The sequence below is a fragment of the Marmota monax genome, unplaced genomic scaffold (assembly GCF_021218885.2).
Source record: "Marmota monax isolate L192 unplaced genomic scaffold, Marmota_monax_Labrador192_F-V1.1 WCK01_AAM20220418_F8-fsc00021, whole genome shotgun sequence".
NCBI classification, from domain to species: domain Eukaryota; kingdom Metazoa; phylum Chordata; class Mammalia; order Rodentia; family Sciuridae; genus Marmota; species Marmota monax.
This window is the reverse complement of record NW_026695228.1, coordinates 975895-992317: the sequence shown is the minus strand read 5'-3', so window position 1 is coordinate 992317 and position 16423 is coordinate 975895. Positions and strand designations below refer to the sequence as shown.

The window sequence follows — 16423 nt, the reverse complement described above, 5'->3', positions numbered from 1 at the left end:
AGGAAAATCAATATTGAAATTTATATAAAAAACACACACACAAAAGAGCCTAAGGAGCCAAAGCAATCTTGAATAAGAACAACAATGAAGGTATCAAAATACCTGACTTCAAAATATACTACAAAGTTAGAGTAATCAAAACAGCATGACATCGGCATCAAAACTGATATATACACCAATGGAACAGAATACAGTGCCAAGACATAACCCCACACGTTTACAACTAACTAAATTTTGACAAGGTGGCCAAGAACACACAATGGGAAAGGGGCAATCTCTTCAATAAATGGGGCTGAGGAAACTGGATATTTTCATTCATACTAGATGAATGAAACTAGATCTCTATCTCTCACTTTAAAAAGTCAACTCAAATGTATTTAAAATTTAAAGGTAGGATGACAGATATACAAACTAACTGATAAGAGGTTAATATCCAGAATACATGAGGAACTCAACTCAACAACAAAATCATCATCATCATCCAATTTAAAATGTGGCAAAGGGCTGGGAATGTATCTCAGTGGTGGAGTGCTAGCCTAGCATGCATGAGGCCTTGAGGCCAAACCCCACAATCACATACAGTAAAAGTATGCTAAGGAGATGGCTAGACATTTTTCAAAAGAAGGCATACATACTTCTCATTTCATTCAAGTATTGTTTCCCTGAGACATTCAGTTGCCTACTTGTGTTCTCTGGTAGCTCACTGTGCTTCTTTTAGACAATTCTTTTAAAGTATTTGTCAGGAAATGTGTAGATCTCCATCTCTTTATAGCTGGTTTTGGAGCTTTCTTGGTTTCCTGTGGTGGGGTCATGTTTTTCTGGTTCTTCACAATTCATGCAGCTCTTCATTGAGATCTGTGCGCCTGAAGGAGCAAACACCTCTTCCTGTCTTTACAGACACTGTTTTCAGCAAGTAGAGGCCTTTCCTGCCTAGTCTCCAAACTAATGGAGTTGACTCCAGGATCACAATCAAGAGGGGTTAGAACTGAGTCACATGGTCGTTGCTTGGTCTGCAATTAGTTCTGAAGGTCGCAGTCCTGTGACCAAGGGTATGGGCAAGTATGGTTTCTTCCAGGTCTCTAGATGGATGGGACCAACTCCAACCATGGCCAAACAAGAATGGAGTCAGTTCATAGCACCACTTCTGTGTCTGTAGTCAAATCTAAAGATTGTAAGCCTGCCAGTAGAGGATCCCTGCTGTGTGTGCTATTCTTTCCAAGTCCTGGAACATGCTTCTGTCAGATCCCTGAGTGAGACCCTAAACAGACATGACTTTTTTTCCAGAATTGTGGTACCGTGGTACCAAAGCCAATCACAGGGCTTCTCCAAGGTCCTCACTCAGAAACAAACTCAATAGACTTGCTAGACGGGACTCAGATTGCCATATTTCCCATTAGTCCCATGAGCAGGCAAGATTACTCTGGGAAAATAGCAGAATAAGTTTTGAACCAAGTCTCGGGGGTGCTTTAGGGTCCAAAGACTTAAAAAATAAAAAGTGGGAATCCTCTCGTTAATCATTTTATGTGATCATATGCTGAAATGATGGTGTTTTGGATGCAACAGGTTTAAATACATGATATTATTAAAATTCCTTTTGCTTATTTATTATTACGTTTCTAGTATGGACCTAAAATCTGGGTACAGAGTGAAACAAGTCATAAAACCCCAAATATCACACAGAGAATGTAAGACAGTGACATCTGCTAAGGAGAAGAGGTTATATATGAGGTGTCAGGACAGGGAGTTGAGTTTCAGATGTGTAATTTTAAGCAAGGTGTTACTGAGTAGGTGATATCTGAGCCCTGAAAGAAGAGAAGAAAGATGATACCTGCAGGAAAAATCACCATTGGCAAAGGAAACAGCGAGTGCAAAGGCTGTGAGGCAGGAACAGACATCTTCTACTAAAGAACGAGGAATGAAATCAGTGTGGTTTAAGCTCAGTGAACACAGAGGGCAGGCTAAGAGCAGAGATCAAAGTTATAGTAAGAGCTGGATCATTTAGATTGTAGCTGAGTATGACTTTAGCAGATTTTAAATGCCACAGTTACATTGACTCAGAAATTTTTATTTTCAGCCCCAGCTCCTCTGATTCACACCTGTGCATCAGATCTCTTACTTGCTATCTTTCCTTGGTTTTCAAACTTTACACATCCAACACTGATTCCTGATATGCTGCACTGCAAGACCTGCTCTTCAGCTAGAATTTCTGGTATTACTAAATTGCATCTATGTAAATACATGCCACAAAACTTAAGTAAAAATTATTTATAGTAAAAGTCTTCCCATTGCAGCTCAATATGTAAGAGTAAAAAGTAAAATAAAATACTTGGGAGTACATATAAAAATACATGGGAATCAATCTAACCAAAGAGATGAAAGACCTCTACAATGAAAACTATAGAACATTAAAGAAAGAAATTGAAGAAGATTTTAGAAGATGGGAAGATTCCCCATGTTCATGGATAGGCAGAGTTAATGTTATAAAAATGGCCATACTACCAAAAGTGCTATACAGATTTAATGCAATTCTTATTAAAATTCAAATGATGCTCTTCATAGAAAAAGAAATCATGAAACTCATTTGGAAAAATAAGAGATTCAGAATAGCCAAAACAATCCTTACCAAGAAGAGTGAAGCAGGAGGCATCACAATACCAGACCTTAAACTATACTACAGAGCCATAGCAACAAAAAAAAGCATGGCATTGGCAACAAAATAGACATATAAATCAATGGTACAGAATAGAAGACACAGAGACAAACCCACATAAATACAGTTATCTCATACATACATTGAAGAAAAGATAGCCTCTTCAACAAATGATGCTAGGAAAACTGGAAATCCATGTGTAGCAAAATGAAATTAAACCTCTGTCTTTCACCCTGCATAAAATTTGATTCAAAGTGGATTAAGGATCTATGCATTAGACCAGAGACCTACAAGAAGAAAAAGTAGGCCCAAATCTGCAACATGCTAGTTCAGGAACCAACTTTCTCATTAGAAACTTAATGAGCAAGAAGTAAAGTCAAGATTCAATAAATGGGATGGTATAAAACTGAAAGTTTCTTCATAGCAAAGGAAACAATTAAGAATGTGAACAAAAAGTCTACAAAATGGGAGAAAATCTTTGCCACCTGCACCTCAGAGCATTAATCTCTAGGATATACAAAGAACTCAAAAAACTTAACAGCGAAAAAATAAATAAATAAAATAACCCAATCAATAGATGGGTAAAGGAATTCAACAGGCAATTCACAGAAGAAGAAATAGGAATGGTCAAAAAATATATGAAAAAAATGTTCACATCTCTAGCAATTACAAAAATGCATATTAAAACTACACTGAGATTTCATCTCACTCCTGTCAGAATGGCAATTATCAAGAATACAAGTAACAACAAATTTTGGTAAGGATGTGTGGGGAAAGGCACACTCATACATTGCTGGTGGAACTGCAAATTGGTGTAACCACTATGGAAAGCAGTTTGGAAATTCCTCAAAAAACTTGGAATGGAACCGCCATTTGACTCAGTTATTCCATTTCTGGGTCTATACCCAAAGGACTTAAAATCAGCATACTATAGTGATATAGCCACATCAATGTTTATAGCAGCTCAACTCACAATAGCCAAGCTCTGGAACCAACCTAGGTGTCCTTCAACAGATGAATAGATAAAGAAAATGTGGTATATATACACAATGGACTATTAACTCAGTCATAAAATCAAATGAAATCATGGAATTTGCTGGTAAATGGATGGAACTAGAGAATATTATGCTAAGTGAAATAAGCCAATCCCCCCCAAAACAAAGGCCAATGTTTTTTTCTGATATGTGGATGTGAACCCACAACAAGGAAGGTTAAGGAGGGGAAGAATAGAAGCCCACTGCATTAGACAAAGGGAAGTGAAGGGAAGCAGGGGGTGGGAATAAGAAAGACAGTAGATTAGATTGGATATAACTTTTCTGTTTATATATGACCACATGACCAGTGAAACTCCACATCATGTACAACCACAAGAATGGGATCCTAATTGGAATGGGTTGTACTCCATGTATGTACAATATGTCCAAATGCACTCTACTGTTATATATATCCTACAACAACAAATAAAAAATACATAAAAGTATTAGAAGTCATCACTTCCATTTTACAATAAGAAAAAATCTGACAAACTGACAATCAATGACTTCTTTGGGCGCACCAGAAACTAAGGTAGAAGGTAAATGGCTGACCTGAAATCTGGACAGACAGGTACATCCAGAGAGGCACAGCCAAGACCTGCTTACCGGGAACAAAAGCCACTGGAGTCATAAAGTGGTTCTACAGGTTCCATGTGGTGTCTTCATGGTGGAAAATTTGACTTACGGGCGCTTTTCAGCTTTCAAAGACTTTTCTAAATATGAAATGAAACCCAGAAGTAAAACAGTTACATAAGAAATGAAACCCAAACATAAAACAGGTGTGACTACATAAATATGAAGAACAACTGTACATCAAAAGGGGCAAAAAAGTAAAAGATAACTAGACAACTACAAGTATTTGTAACTTAAGTAGCAAAAGATCTTTATGTATAATATGTAAATAGCACCTATGAATCATTTTTAAAAGACAACCCAATCTATTGAAGAGTAAGCAAACAATTCAAAAAGAATTATATTTGGGGTTGATTCTAGTGGGTTGAGAAAATATGTAAAAGAAAGGCATTCATTGTTAATAGGAATTGGAGGAAAAGGCACTGTAAAACAGTGTCAGTAGGCGTGTATACTAGTAAACCTGTCTTGGAAGGCAAAGTTGATAGTATTTGCCAAAATTCTAATGTATGGACTATTTATGCCAGGAATTCTACTTGTAGAAAGATGTTAAGCACTAGTGAGGATATACAGAGATATATGTATGAGCAAGTTCTTATAACATTTTTTTTGCAATACACAAAAAGTAAGATACAATCTAATATTCCAAATCTGGAACTGGTATGAGTAGAATTCACCCATTCAAAAAGAATTTATGCAGTTGATTAAAGGGCTATTGTAACTCATCTTCTGCTGTAGGGAAAAAATATCCACAGCAAAAGCCCCCTTCACCAAGATGGAGCCCAAAGCAAAGAAAGGCGGTCCTGCCCCTCACAGAGCCCAAGCCAAAGCAAAGAAAGCAGTGCACAAAGGAATCCACAACCACAAATATAGTAATAAGTATAATAAATTTAAAAAAGAATATTTCCATGTCCCCTACCTTCCAGATGAGGATTGAGCCCAAAGCTGTTTTCTTCCTAGTCCCCATCCTTTTCTAGGATTTGGATTCCTCTTGTGCCATAAAAGTGCACTAGGTCCCCCAGATAACTTTGGATACAAAAATAAAGCATCTGCTCACTTCCCAGTGATCATCACAATATAGGCTTTGGTTTGGTTTCAAGGAATCAGAAAATAAAATACGATACATGGAGACACTTTGCTTTAAAACACACTTAATTCTTAAGAATCCTTGCCTCGTGAACTAAAAAACAGCATGAGCCAGGCATGGTGGTACCTGTAATCCCAGCAGCCCAAGAAGCTGAGGCAGGAGAATCGCAAATTCAGAGCCAGCCTCAGCAACTTAGTGAGGCCCGAAGCAACTCAGCAATATCCTGTCTCAAAATAAAACATTAAAAAGGGCTGGGGATGTGGCTCAGGGATTGAGCACCCCTTGGTACCAAAAGGAAAAAGAAAAAGGATAAGAAAACACACACACACACACACACACAGCATAAGTGATTAAAACTCCTTTTTTTTGTTGTTGTTGTTGATTTTATGTCTACATTTACCAATTTCATGAAAGTTTTGCTCGGTATGTCCAAAGCTGCTTGAAGAGGAAGAGTTTCTCCACAAATTAGAAAGATAAAATCAAAACTGGAGAGGACGCAAAAACCATTAAAACAGTGTAGACCCAGGACTGGGCTTCAGAAGAGCCAGGCTTTCATCTGAAACTGAGCCTGGCACAAATCCTTCTTCAGGCTCTATTTACATAATTGGCTAAACTGAGAGGTCTGCTGTCTGGCAAGCACCTGCTTATAAATTTGGTTCTTTCAGTCCTATGTTAGGCAGAGCTGGCAGCTGTGCTTTGAAATTTCTCCTCTGACTCTCCTGGCACACATCGATGTGTACTTGCATAAAATTCCATCTGGTGGTATATGGGGCGATTTTCACTGGAAAACTGCATGTGGAGAGTAGATGAGGGAATGCATCAAAAGTTTTCCACGTGATGAAATGGCATCTCCTAGCCTCATACTTTTGATTAACTGACCAGCCTAAACTGCATTGTTTTTGAGCAAAAGCTTTCCATTCAAATCATGTCTTGGGGTAGAAGGAGCTGTCATGCTCTGAGTGATCACAATGACCAAAAAGCTTTCTTTAAAGTCAACTTGGTCAGCTGCCAGAGGCTCTATAGAAAATACAATACAGCGCAGAGATTAAATGAATATTGTTGATAACTGCTGTGCCACAATTGGTATAAAGAGAATAGATACATAGTTGAGAAAATTATGGGTGTCCAGACTCACATTGTTTAATTGGCTTAGCCAAGACTGAATGCACTAATCATCTTGCCCCCGTAGCATGCCCTGCTTTCATTTCTGTCTCTTAAATGGTTTTTGTAACCTGCTATAATTTGAATATGACCTTTCTCCTTTGAAACTCATCTTGTTTTAAGGTTCTTTTTATTTATTTGCTTGTTTGTTTGTGTTTGTTTTGGTTTTTTTGTTTGTTTGTTTTGGTACTAGACATTGAGCCCAGGGGTCCTTAACCACTAAGCCACATCCCCATCCCTTTTATAAATATTTTTTTTTTTTTAGAGACAAAGTCTTGCTAAGTTTCTCAGGGCCTCGCTAAGTTGCTGAGACTGGCTTTGAACTCTGTCTCAGCCTCTAGAGCTGCTGGGATTATAGGCCTGTGCCACCACACCCAGCTGATTTGGATTTTGATTGGTTTTCTTTTTCTGAATTTTTTGCTTGTTTGATTTTTCTAGGGAATGAACCCAGGGCCTCGTACATACTAAGCACATGCTGTGCCACTGAGCCACACCCCCAGCCGTCATGTGGAAATTTGATTGCCATGGCAGCAGTGTTGGCTGGTGAGGCCCAGGGCAAGGTATTTGACCATGAAGTGGAAACTTCATGAAGGAATTAATATAATTCCTGCAAAAGTGGGTCATTTATCACAAAAGCAGGTATTATAAACTCAGCCTGGCACCACCCCTCACTCTTGTACATGTGCTCCTTTTGCATGTGTCCCCTCTCTCCCTTGCTTTCCTACCATGAGGTAAAGCAGCATCCAGATATAGTCCTTGATCTTGGACTTCCCAAACTCCAGAATTATGATCATAAATGAACCTCTTTTCTTTAAAAATTACCCAGTCTTGGGTATTTTGTTGTAGCAACTCAAAATGAATTAAGATAATACATATCCCCAGACTTTGGCTGAACCCTAGTTTTCTGTCTAAGTCTAAGGTTATAAGCTACATGATGCAATTTCTCCTCTCACAGGAAGATAATGTAAGTTCTAATGGTGTCCTTTCTATCTGTCGAATTTTCCCACCAATTCTCAGTATATTGTACAATGGGTTTATGCATCAAGTGTTGTTAATGAAAAGCCTGATATTATGTCTTTTGAATATATTCTGTGTTTTATCACTGAGAGTTCCTAGGATTTTCTTTTTCTCATATTTTTTATTGGTGCATTATAATTATATATGAATGGTGGGATGTGTTGTTCCATATTTACACATGCACATGATATAACAATATAATTTGGCTGATATCAAAGGGGATATCTAATTCCCCTTTCAAGACCTTCCTCCCTCCTGCAGGGTCCTTTTCCTCTACTGATCTCTCTTCAATTTTCATGAGATAGGATTTTTTTTATCTCCAGTTGAGATTTCATTTCAATGTGCTGGTTTTTGTGAATGGTTTGTGTCTAGTTTCCTTTTTCTGCATATGGATTCAGAATTGTTCCAACACCAATTCAATAAAGATTATCCTTTCTTTATTGAATTGCTTTTGCTCCTTTGTCAAGGATCTGTGAAGGTCTTTTCAGGGTCCCATTGATCTATATCAATTTATGTGTCTTTCTTTCACCAATATAACACTGTTATTAGCTTGTCCTCCAACAAAGGTTTACCAATATAAATGTTCACTGACAACGTGTTACACTGACCTCTTCTCCATGACTATGAATTACGAATATTACCTGTCTTTTTAAATTTTTCCAATTGGAATCCTCCAAAACAAATTCTGTAAAAAGTATATTTATCCATTTATATAGCATATTTCATTTTATATTTAAATGATTTATCTGTACTGTTTACATACTATGGATGTTGATCTTTTGTTACAATGTTGCAAATAGCTCCTTAGTTTTCTAGTCATCTTTTAGCTTCTTTTTCATTTGTTTGTACAGAAGTGTTCCATTTTTCTGTTGTCAACTAAGCCTTTTAGGTTTCATGGGTTTATTTCTAGGTTTCATTTCTAACTTAGAAAAGCCATCAACACCTGCCAGGTAACCTACTAATCAAATTCTCAGTCTAATTGTAGGAAACATGAGGAGTCTATGGTTTAAATATTTTTATTTGAATTTTTGCTTTCTTATTTTCCATTTTCTTTTATAATTTGTAGTTCTAATTCTCTTAATGTTGTCTAATATCCAATTTAGATTATACATCTAATGTCACTTCAATAAATGCTGGTATCTTACAGGAAATAACGCTCCCAAAATGGAATGTCTAAAAATAAATGTAGATTCCACTTCACATGTACATACCCCAAAGTATTGTTTAAACAACAACTTGTATACAAATGTCCATAGTAATAATAATCATAATAGCCAAAGGCGGAAACAATCCAAATGTTCATCAAATGATGAATGCAAAGATACAAAATGTATATCATATAATGGAATGTTACTTGGTCATAAATAAAAATGAAGTATAGATACATGCTACACCCTAGATGAATCTTGAAAACATGCTAAATTCGAGATCAGACACAAGGTTTACATAATGTTTGACTGCATCTATAGACACCAGGAATGAGTAAATCTATAGAAACAGAAAACAGACTTGTGGCTTCCAAGAGATTTGGGAAAAGGAAAATGAAGAAGAACTGCTTAATGAGGTTGGGATCTCTCTGTGGAATGATAAAAATCTTTTAGGTCTAGATAATGATCAATACTTGTGAATGCACTATCACTGAGTTGTATACTTTATGTTATGTGAATCCTGCCTCAGTTTTTCTGAAGTACAAATATGTCCATAAACATTTGCTTGTAAGGTAGAAATCTTAATACCTATTGCAAACAATTGTTATACTACCTAATTGATATACAGTAAATTAAAGCATCACATGAAGCATCATAATCATGACTACTGACTTTCGTGGACAGAAAGGTCCTTTCTACCTTCCTTTGAAAGAAGTTCTACTGTGATTCATCAAATGTCGATCTGTTAGGATGACAACTTTCTTGGGTTTCACCACTATTCTGCCTTGAATTTTTTTTCTTTCCCCACTTTTTTTTTTAATTGGTGCATTATAGTTGCACATAGTGGTGGTATTTGTTGTTACATATTCGTACATGCACACAATACACAATGTAACAACATACTTGGGCCAATATTGAATTTCAATATAAGAAGGGCCACAGTTATAAATCCAGCCCATCTATGTTTCTGCTCCAATTAGGAACAGGCAGCTAGTATTCCTACAGACTGGATTGCAAACTGCCTGAGCCCAAAAACGAACAAAAGGGAACAACTGTGAGGCCTCCTGTAAAGGCAGGATTCGCTTCAGTGTTTCTACCATATGGGATTGCTGTTTCATTTTCTTATTTAAAATAAAACTTTGTGGAGCACCAGCTATGTACTGTTTTTGTCACAGGTATTTAGGACACATTCAACAACAAACCAACTGAAGATGCCAGCCCTTGCGGAGCTTGCCTTCTGTAGAGGGAGAGAGAAAAATAAAGAATAAACCTAAGGAGAAAGCAAACTTTACATAGAGAGAAAAGGAAGGAAGCATTGGGAATATGAGAAGGTGCCATTTTTCGCAGGGTGATCAAGGTCAGCCTCTGGGAGAGTGGCATGTGAACAGCGATGGCAAGGAACCAATATCAATCACAGTGCTTGCTCCCAGCAGAGCCTGTGCAAATATCCTAAATCAGGAGTTTGTGAAAATAGCAACAAGGAGAACAATATGGTGAGAACATGAATGATAGGAGAGGAGAAGAAAAGGAGATGAAATCAGGGAGGTAAAGAGGGAAACAGACCACATTGTGTCCTTGTGGACAACTGTGAAAAAGACTTGGCTATTATAATAGAAAAATGGGGACCATAGCAAGGTTTGGAGCAGAGGCCTTGACCATGGTCTGCTTGACTTGTTATTTTTTCAAGTGGATTTTCCTCAATGACTCTGGTTCAGCATGTCACCTCCCAAATGGAATGCTTCCTATGCACACTTCCAAGTCTTCTTGGCTCCGCCTCTTACTTTAGCTAATGCTGCAGTTACTAGTCTTATGTAGTCTTTGATCTCTTATGTGCTGGAGCAATTAGATTGTATCTCACCTTAAGCTACACTAGAAGACCTCTTGCTTGCTGCCGAGGGACTATTTTGAGGCAGGTCCCGAGATGTCTTCCAAATCACTTGGAATTTATGCTTTCTCAATCCCAAAGTACAGGAGACTTAGCATCAGTTGAGGCCACCCTTCACCATGGAGGACAGAAGCTGACAAGTATCCCTCCTTGCATCCCCCAAGCAAACAGTTATTACAAGATCAGGCGAGTTCAGGGTAGTATGGCTGGAGACTCATTCAAACAGTCCTTAAATTTATTTTGTAAGGTTCTTCAAAAAGTCCCACTGAATCCAACATTAGACACCTCTAGCAATGGGCAACTCAGTTAGCTTTCCCTCTTTCCCAGTTTCATTCCCCTATCCTGTATCTTTTTCTCTGAGTTTAAATTTCTAAATAAACTGACTTCACACAGCTTGTATCTGAAGTTTTGCTCTAAGGAACAGCAAGCCCAAGGCATCTCTCTATACTTTCAAACTGTGAGTTATTTCTCCAGAGTGCAGCCCCCAGGAACATAATTCCTACCTGTCATTTCCCAAATTGCCGCACTCTTCTGGACGCAATGGGTGAGCCAGTTCTATCCTGATGGACTCTTCCATTTCTTGTGGTTTCCAGTTACTTTTCACTCCTTTCTGACTGACAGGCAGAAAATGAAGGTAGGAAATTGTTGACTGCTAGATTGCAAAGGCTTTGGATGCCATGCCCAGGACTTAGAGGCAGGAGAGATTCATTGATTGCTTTTGATCATGCTCTACAAGAAAAAACCAATGGTAGTATCGAGGGTAGAGTGGGAGGAAGAAATCCTGGAGTTGGCCTATAAGTAGAGCCAAGGCCCAAGGGAATGGTGTATATGCACTGCAATGAGGTCCTCCTGTGTGGGGTTGAGCTGTCCTGGGTTGAGGGCTGGCATGGAAGATATAGCAGAAGGATAGACAGATGAAGGAACTGGGAGACATGAGGAATATGGTGATAAGGATGGGGCTCAGATTGGATAGAGAAGGTAAATAAACCAGGAAGCAGAGCTGAAGGTCTGAAAGAGTTAAGATAGTAAAAAGGAAAAAAAATATATGGATTTGAGAAGTAGGGAAAGAGGTAAAACTTTAAAATCTCCATCTTCTTCATTACAATTCTTTGTGGAAGACTTGATGTAGAAAACATGGATACTAATCACTCAAATGAGGTTTGGGGATTATCTGAGGATTTCAAGAATAATTGGATTGAATATGCAATGAAATTCAATCCTGCTTAATTTGTGGGAACTAATTATCTCCTTATAAACTCTAAAGTGACTTTAAAGTCTAAAGTGAACCAGACTTCTATGGGTTCCACATAAATATTAATATGGGCCCATGGCCGTCAGCTAGAAAAATGAGGCCAGAAACTATAAAGGAACTGGCATAGGCAAATAAGAGTTTTAATAATTATTGAAAATAAGATCCAGAGCTATGACCCTGTTTATTAAGAATAATGCTCATTGTGGTCAGGAACAAAAACACACAGCATTTGAAAGGGTTGAAGAGGCTGCTAAAAATGTAAGTAAATAAATGCCCTCAAACCAAACTTTTTAAGCCAACTTTAAAAATAAATTTGCATCTTCAGCACTGCAAAATAAAATAAATAAACATTATTTCGTTCTCATGATTTGGGTAAATTTTCCTTTTTTCAATAACTTAACTTTTTCATTTTCTTCATGTTAGTGAACAACTAATTACTCATTTTCTTTTTCACTATTGAAATAATTTTTATATATAAAATCATAGTCAGAATCAATGCCAAAAAAAAAAAAAAGTTAGGAATCAGGTCTAGAAATTATCAAGGAGGTTTTGTTTGATTTTTTCCCCCTTGTATCCAATTATCATGGTTCTATATTTTCTGTTCAGCACAATTGCATTCATTTCCTTAAAAAATATCCAGAAGAAGTAATCACAGGCTCAAATAATGACAAACCAACATATGTATACAATAAAAATAGTTAAGTCCCACTGTATTGGTTGTCCATCACCATGTTGTGGTTGAGGGACAACAAACCACAAGTCCTTCTTGACATATATGCAAATATACATTTCATTTCCATGTAGCTGTGGGTCAGCTGTGTGGCTCTGTTGATCTGGATGGGCTTACTCCACTGTCTGTAGGTTGAACTGGTGGCTCTGAATTAGTCAGAACTTTATTCAGTCGGCTTAGCTGAGACTGTTCTGCCTTCATTGTTCATGAAGCTAGGCCACTGTCGAGTCTAACTGAGAATGCTTTTCTCATGGAAGTGGCAGAAGCTCAATTGCAAAAACAATTCTCAAAACTTTGCTAGAGGGGCTGGGGCTGGGGCTCAGTGGTAGCACACTTGCCTGGCATGTGTGAAGCACTGGGTTTGATTCTCAGCACCGTGTATAAATACATAAATAAAATAAAGGTCTATCGAGAATTTTTAAAAATATTTTTTAAAAAAAACTTTGCTAGAATCTTTCTGTTGCCCCTACTCCAATCTCTTCTTCTATTTTTGTATGTCTTAATTATATCATAATAAATATTTCCAAATGTTAAACAAAACTTACTGTTTTATTACTCAAGATGTTTATATTACAAGCGAAATTTTTATTTAGTTTTGAGGCTCTTGATGTCCAGTAAAGAATATGTTCAAATTTGAAGCTATTTTTTAAATCTTTCCTAGAATACTTGAAGAAACAAGCATTCATTTAGTAAAATACTTATTGAACTTCTTCTATATACACATTTATTGAACTCCTACTATATGTAATACACTCTATCAAGGACCAACAGGGTTTTTTTTTTAATGTTCATGACAGATAATCATTCTCAAAAATCCATAAACTTTATATTTTTAAGAATATTCTCTTAAGTTGGAAATAATAGAAGAATATTTGCCTCAAAAAATATCTGTCCAAGCTATTCTTGGGAAAAATCCACCTCGTCTATGAGTATCATGTTAAAAACTAATGGTTTGAAATGACCACATATGTGTTCTGGGCCCATCCTTCTATTGGCTTGCAATCTTTCTCTAAAAACTGTGCACAGTCTAATAGTCAACTTTATACCCCCAAGCATATTGGCCACAAAGTCCCAAAAGAAACATAAATGAAAGAAAAAGAACAAAACAATGATTGTGTATTAACCAGCAAGTCTAGCACAGTGACCCAAAATTGGCCAGTGTCCCAATATGAAAGACTCCTTGAGTTCCTGAAAATGGTTTGTTGTCAAAAGAATCTAATGTATATCTCTCAGTCTTGGCTCTGTACCTCGGTGCACACAACTTCAGCTGCCACATTTTCAATTCATTGCCTTCCACTTTCTAACCAAAAATGAGGATCCCAGCTATCTATATACTGCAGGGGATTTGCATTATTACCCAGTAACATATTGCACCCAGACATTCCTGGTGGAATACTGAATTGGTAACATTCATTCTAGTTCTTAAATACCAAATACTAGCTAGAGGTGATATTTGTTTCTTTACTCTAAACTCCTGCAGTTCATTTTGCAGCACAATTACACTTATATGTCAATTTGCATTTAGAGCAGTTTCATCAAGGTCCTGCCTTCTTTCTTCAATCATTTTCTTTCCTTAAAGGAAAGAAAAGAATCCATGAATATTTGCAGACACAGAACACCTACAGCACTGCTAGTGAAGACCAAAGTCTCAATAAGCGATTTCTAAATAAATTAGTACATTTCATTTCTAGTTCTAAAACAAATCCAATGAGATAAAATAATATTGGGTATCAAGTGAAATATGTAGCAGACACATCTGTCAACTCCACAGTCACTTCCCAATACTGTTTGCCATCTTTTAGAGCAAAATTTGCCTGGAGACTAAAAATGTCAGGTATTCACTTTCCCAACCTTTCTTGCATATAGGAGTAAAAAATCTAGCCTACACTGGACAATATGGAGACACTTCTGGAAAATTATTTCTTTGAAAGACATGCTTCTTGATGAAAGAGACAGGAGAAGGCCAGGCTCAGTACATACCTGTAATCCCAGCTACTCAGGAGGCTGAGGCAGAGGGATCAAAAGTTTGAGACCAGCCTCAGCAACTTAATGAGTCTCCATTTCAAAATAAAATTTAAAATGGTTGGGGGTATAGCTCCCTGTTAGAGCACCTGTGGGGTTATATCCCTAGTATCAAAGAGAAAGGGGGATGAAAGATGAGAGAGGAAAGAGAGATGCAGAGGAAAAGAGAGCTAGAACAAAGCAAAGAAGGAGGGTAAAAGAGAAAAAAAAAACAGAAATGGAGAGAGAAAGGCAGGGAGGGAGAGAAGATGGGTTAGGTGAAGAAGAGGAGCGACTAAGGTCCAGAGGTTTCCTACCTGCAGTCCTGTTTTAGAATCTGAATGTGAAGATGTGATGCTTGAAGCTGCTGCAAGCATCGTGCAGCCTTGAGAGGAAGAGTGAAGGAATCAAGGAGACACCAGCTTTACTTCTTGAACTAACCGGGACCTACTTGCCTCCGGCCTTCTCTTTATGTGACATTCTTTACTGTTTTAGCCATGATTAGTCAGGTATATCCAAAAGCATCCTATTTGACATAGAAGGCATGGGCTTGAGTCCTAGCTGTGCGACTTATTATCTATGTGACATTAGAAAAACCTCTTAACATGAGTCTGAGTCTCCATTTCTGAGTCTATCAAGATCTTACTCACAGGGATGATGTAACGAATGGAGAAACATTGAGAGCAGCAAAGGGCTATAAATAGTCGTTTAATTACAAGTTAAGGCTAAAAGCAGTCTCACGATGATTACTGACAGGTCATGCCCTCAGATCCCCAAATCAACAGGTAAAGAAAGGAATATCACAAAAAATAAAAAATAAAAATCTGCTGATGAACAGAAGCAATTAAATTTCACATTCTTGAGACTTATCTTCTTTCCAAAGAGAACTCTCAGAACCTTATTTGGCCAATCCTAAAAACTAGTATTTTTCATGCAATTGTACAGCATGATTTTAAATAACAGAGATTTTATTCTACTTAAAATACGTTGAAAGTAGGCCAAGAGACTTTTTTTTTCTGGAGCAGAGCAAATATGGACTAATTACAGTATAAATCCAAAGGCTCTTTTCCTCTGACAGGTTGCACACTAACTTACTGTGGGTAATGGCTCAGACACTTACTGTGGCATATAATTACTCACCATTTTACAGCTAAGTACCTTCTATGCCTTTGCCAAATGAAATCATGCAAACACTATAAAACAGACTTTAGGCAGAGCAAAAGATTCAGGCAAAGCATATATGTTTTATTTTCCAGTTGTCTAGTCTATGATTCAGGCTGATTTGGCCTTCTCAGTATACATTTGCGTGGGTAAACTTCAACCTGCTTAAACTCAGGCATGCAAACTAAACAGAAGACAGCTTAATCTTACCTTCAAGTAAGAGCTTAGGCGTAACAACTTCTTTCTAGTTATAATAGTCTGTAGGGACTATTTTTGTCTACTCAGTATTCATGCCTTCCTCTCTGCTTTCGGATAACACACTCTTTCCACTAACCACAGAGGGTGCATGTGACCCAAACTGAGTCAGTCACATACCACATCCTCTAGACCTCAGTGATTGCTTCAGGAATCTGCATAGGATCCAATGGAGCCAATCAGAATCCTTCCCTTAGCCTACCATAAGAATCCTAGAAGTCCACCTCCAATCAGAGAGAATCAGCTCAGCACCCTCTCCATTCCTGTTTGTTATGTTAGTCCTTGTTCCAGTGCTATAGCTAACCCAGGTCTTTCTTTTCTACTTGAGTTCAGATGAAAGCTGAATTCACCATCCACACTTTGTTTGCTACTGTTAGGGGAACAATTCAGTTGATCCTTGGTTGACCAGTGA

At 37.6% G+C, this 16423-nt stretch overlaps 1 long non-coding RNA gene across 2 annotated transcripts in view; it reads right to left on the bottom strand.

Moving 5' to 3' along the window:
• Positions 1–16097, bottom strand: part of LOC124087552 (uncharacterized) — a 66403-nt gene extending 50306 nt beyond the window's left edge. The window contains exon 1 of one of the 2 annotated variants that reach the window (XR_009226051.1): positions 15967–16097. This is a non-coding gene — a long non-coding RNA (uncharacterized LOC124087552). Of the gene's footprint in view, positions 1–4290; positions 4374–15966 lie in introns of those variants that run through there. The other variant, XR_006850128.2, reaches the window with a different exon arrangement.
• Positions 16098–16423: the final 326 nt, after the last annotated feature.